Consider the following 5,341-nt stretch of genomic DNA (forward strand, 5'->3'; position numbering starts at 1 on the left):
TACAGAGGGGGGAGTGGATTCAGGATATAGTTCAAAGGTGAAATCAGCATTGAGAGTGAAAGAAAGTGAGAAACATAGATACAGCCCAGATTTTGACTTCCACAACTGAGTTGATAGGAATGCTACCAAGAGAGAAAACTGAGGGTGGTTCCGTTTTCAACATTTTAGATTTGAGAAACCTATCAGATACCCAAGTGAAGATATCAAGAAGACCACTTAATACATAAACGTGGAATTTAGGGAAATTTTCAGGGCTGAAGATGGAGCCATATGAATGTTACTTAAAAGCAAAGTACTAGATAAAATTGCCTAAGGACAAGGCATGAGTAGATAACATCAAAATTCTGATCTTTTCCTTAGAGCTCAATATTTAAAGTTGTACAAAGGAAGGGTAAATACATAGGACTGAAAAGCAGTTAACAGTGAGTTAGGAAAAGCAGCAGCATCATGTCCATGAAGCAAAAGAAGCAAAAAAAAAAAAAAAAAAAAAAAAGGAAGTGTCTTAAAGAAAGAAATGGGTAGCTGCCAGGAGCTGCAGAAAAAGAAAGAAGTCCAGTAAGATGAGAACTCCTAATCACCACTGGTCTGGACAGCGTCGGAATTACTGCTGTGTTTGAGAGCAGACCAGTTTTAGTCATTTAGTGGAGACAGAGCCCAAATGGAAAGGATTGCCAAAGGTGAGAAGTATGAAGATGAAATCATTTACTCTAAATAAGTATTTCAAGTTTCGCTCTAAAAAGAAGGACTCAATATACAGAGTCTGGGATACTACGGGTTTGTACAGTTCTACTCTTACTTGGAATCTCAGAATGATGTGAAAATTTGTTTGCATATAAAAGGAATAGGAAAGTTTCTTACCACATATACAGTCAATGTTAGAATGCTGCTGTATCATGTGATTTAAACTCTTCAATGACCCAGTGAATGCCTATAGGAAATCATAAATGCAGATCAGAGCTAAATAGATTGTGATGATGGACTCTACTCTGCCATAAAGAAAGAAAAACTTAGGCATTTGTAGGTACATATGCAGATCACAGCTAAATAGATTGTGATGATGGACTTCTACTCTGCCATAAAGAAAGATAAACTTGGGCATTTGTAGGTACATGGATGCAGCTTGAGAACACTAATTTGCTAATTTGTTTCACTTATAATACTGGTTTGTCTTAGTTCATTGAAAAGAAAGTTTTGTGCTATTATTTGTTTCTTCTTTATAGGAGAGAATCTTTTTGTCTTAGTAATTACTTTGAAGACAATGATACAGTGAATCAACTATTGTTATTCTTATTATTTTAGAATGAAATTTTGTTTTATTTTTTCATAAAATAAAAAATCATTGAAAAAGAACACAAGAACATATAAGGTCTCTGAGATAATAATTTCCTATATAGGAATTCAGATAAATCTCTCTCAAATGCATCAGTATAAGAGAAACCATGCAATATTTAAGCTTGTTTATCTGAATTATTTCACTTAACATTATAGTCTGAAGGTGCACCCATTTTCCCACAAATACTGGGAATTGTACCTGTTCTGAAACAACCCGGCCCCAGCCCTGAGGCTTTGTGAAATCAAAGAAAGAGGCAGATTAAGGATTATACAGAATACATTTTATTGAGCAACTTACAGAATTGTGTCCTGGGAAGCAGCAAGACCATGTGGATCCTCACAATTTGGATCATGAAGAAGGATAAAAGGGACTTTATCTTAGCTGTGATGCCCCTGGCTTACTTAATCTACATTAAAAAATTCAGGCACATTCCTGTGTCTACACTGATTTGTAAAGCTCTACCTACCACTTTAATGATTTTGGCTATTTATGGTTTGCTAGAAAGTTATGTAGAACAACTTGGAATACATGACTGCAATTCAAGGTGGTTGCAGTCATGTCTAATTGAATGCCTAAAGTAGCTTACACAATAGTTACTTGGCAAATAAATTAAAAGTACAATCAAATATGAAAAGTGTTAGATGGGAAAGCAAGGAAAAACTATAGTGTGGATTTTAATAATTAAATAACACGTGTTGCAGAAAGAATATTAGGCAGCTAAAGTATACATGTAAGTGAAATACACATAAATAAGAAAATGTAAGGTAACAGAATGGATGAGGTCTATTTGAGAGCAAGACGTCTCATCGTATATGTTTTATTTACTTTTTATTTCAGTTTCTGGACTATGCAAATAAATGCATTAACTAAACATAAAATTAAAGTTTCAAAACTCCAGAGTTGCAATTCAAAACAAAGGAGACGGATAACTGAACAGTCTCAGCAGTCAGGTCAGGTTGGTCCATTAGATCTGCTTTGGGTCACATCAGAGGGGAATAGCAAGATCTGAGCTCTATATTGACTGGATGACAACAGAACCTAAATATATGAAGGGTAAGTCAGTGACCAGGGGCCTAATCAAACATTTAGGAAGACTTTTAGGATCAAAGAATTGAGCACAATTATCAGGAATATAATACAACAGGCAGATACATATAAGAGAACAATGTTCTACAGCATCCATTCTAGTGTAAGGTTTTCTGCTCCTTGTTTTCATCCTAAAGTTTTTTCTCAGAGTACAAAGACCAATTTGTCACATATTAATTAGACTGTTCTCCAGGGGGAAAAATACATGGGTTCTGCTGAAGCTAAAGCTAATGGTAATGGGAAGGCAAGATTCTTCACAAGGGTACCTGGGGTGAAGCCTTCTCTATCTTGTTTTTTTCCTATGATACACAAGCTAGATGCAAGCAATATTTTAAAAGCGGATAGTCCTGAGTTTCCCACAAGGTTCAGTTACTATTCTCAACTTCAGTTTTATATATCTGGCATGTTTTCGTGACTTTCCTAGTGGATCACTTTTCCCCAAACTGTTAAATGTCTTTATATGTCATACTGATTTCTTTACATCTCTCAGGACATCAAACTCAAGTCTTTTAAAATTAAATTAATTTGTTTCTTTAAACAACAAGCCATCATTCTTTATCTTTACTTTTTTGCAATTAATAGGCAATTTTCAGAGCAGTGACAAGTTTTTAGAAAAATTCAGCAGAAGTTAAGAGAATTCCCACATGCTACATATTCTAATCCCCCAAATTTTTCCCTATTATCAGCATCTTGCATTAGCATGTGAGCTGTTACAACCAATAATCCAATATTGAGATTTTACTATTAAATAAGGTCCATAGTTTATCTTAGGATTCACTCTTTGTGTTGTACATTCTAAGGATATTGACAAATATATGATAACATGTCATCACCATTATAGGATCACACAGAGTGGTTTCACTAACTAAAAAATCCCTGTACTCCAGCAACTCATCATCCCTATCTCCCTCCTACCCCCAGAAACCACTGACTTTTATCTCTCCATAGTTTTTTTTCCCCAAATGCAATCAAGTTGAAATTATAACATATGTACTATTTCTAGATTGGCTACTTTCACTCAGTGATATGCATTTAAGTTTCCCTTTACAGCTTCAATAGCACATTTCTTTTTAACAACATTTCATTGTATGGATATGACAGTTTATTTTTCCATTGGTCTATCTAAGGGCACAATTGTTGTTTAGTAAACATGAACAAAGCTGCTATAAGAAATTCATGCTATGACATTGGTATAGACCCAGTTTTTCACTCATTTAAGCCAATACCAAGGCACAGAAGCACTAAATTGTCTGGTAAGAGCATGATTCATTTTGTAAGAAACTGTTGAACTGTCTTCCAAAGGGACTGTACCATTTTACATTCCTTCCATCAATTAATAAGAGCTTTTGATGATCCTTCTATAGTGTTATACAGGGTTGTCAGTATTTTAGATTTAGCCTTTTCTAATAGGAAGACAGTAAGATCTCATTGTTGCTCTTAACTGCAGTTCTCTGATGACATATGAGTGAAATATCTTTTCACATGGTTATTTGCTATTTGTATATGTTCTTTTGTGAGGTTTTTGTTTAAGGTCTTTTGCCAAGTTTTGAACTAGGCTTTTTCTGTTTGTTTTGTTTATTGCTGACTTAAGTGTTCTTTGCATATTTTGGAGACACATTCTTGTCATATATCTGAGGCAAAGAAAATTTTCTCTCCCTTTCTAAATATTTGAGTGTGCTAAAATAAACTGACAACAGATCAACAGGATAAAAAGACATACCAGTTTACTTTATGTAGGGCATGAGATCTATACAAAATATGAAATTCAAAGGAGGGCCAGATAATTGAGGCTTAAAGATCCTCTTCATGTGAAGAATATGATGCAGGATATATGCAATTGTAGAGGGTTAGTAAATGATGTTTTAAAATGTTAATCTACTTTTATTGGAGGAAACTCTGAACTATATCTGTTTTAAATAACACACGTCCTGCTTGAAGGATCACCTCCAGGTGCCAGTCATATATAACAACCTGTATGATATTTTCTGACTTCTGGGGCTATGTATAGCAGCTGCTGGGACCCAGGACCCAACCTTGCTTTGTGGCATAGTCTGTCATCCTTTTGGCTATTTTGAAGAAGAGGATCCAGGTGGCCTCAGTGAAGGGCATTTTCTCATAGGTCTCCTTAATGTCCCCAGAAATCTGATCCATGGTAGGGTCCAACAGGAAGTAGATGCACAAGGTGTAGCTCTCATCTGAGCTGTTACCCTTCACCAGGCATACGTTATTGTGGTCACCCTTTATCAGGGATTGCTCAAGGGACACATGTGCTTGATGTAGTCACTGGTCTAGATGTCCTTGGCAAGCAGGCACTCTTCCTCTGCACAGAATTCCGTCCCCAGATTCTGGGACAGAAAGAATAGAAGGTTTAAACCCAAGGGCTGGTGCATGTAGGGTGACTGGGAGGCTTCTCCTTGTAATCAATGTAGCAACATTTGAGCTTCACCTTGAAGACTGGAAGGAGGGAATGTTGTTGCATAGGATATGCACTGGGTCAGGATCTCCAGAATGTTACTAGTCAGAAAAAGCTACTGTTTAGTCAATGTGGTCCTTGCATTTGTCAGAAAGTTAAGCTCCAGTAAGACTAGCTTGAGGTAGCCTAGCTATTCCCTACATTTGCTAAAATTTGTACTTTCAGGATTCAGTTGTCCTTGCATTGTTCCTGTACATCTGCAGTGTCATGGAAGACCATGTCCAAGGCCAGTTCAGGACTGGAAGTCCAGAGGCTGATAGCTGCAACAGTCACACATTCACTGTCATGTCTGCCATCTTCCCTGTGTTCCTTTAGCAGATCCAAGAGCTCTCTATTTAAAATTCACAGTGATATATTTTAGGGTAACGTTTTCTGCACCCCAATGTGTGTTTCACAAATATTTTCTTTCTTTCTGCAGCTTGTCCTTAAATCTCATCATCTCATGTAAA

General features: G+C 36.3%; 1 pseudogene; it reads right to left on the bottom strand.

Moving 5' to 3' along the window:
• Positions 1-4,417: 4,417 nt before the first annotated feature.
• On the bottom strand, positions 4,418-5,076 carry LOC110349112 (26S proteasome non-ATPase regulatory subunit 8 pseudogene; annotated as a pseudogene).
• Positions 5,077-5,341: the final 265 nt, after the last annotated feature.

This window comes from Heterocephalus glaber, unplaced genomic scaffold (genome assembly GCF_053883595.1).
Source record: "Heterocephalus glaber isolate CG9 unplaced genomic scaffold, H.glaber_assembly_v1.0 deba00001571, whole genome shotgun sequence".
Taxonomy (NCBI): domain Eukaryota; kingdom Metazoa; phylum Chordata; class Mammalia; order Rodentia; family Bathyergidae; genus Heterocephalus; species Heterocephalus glaber.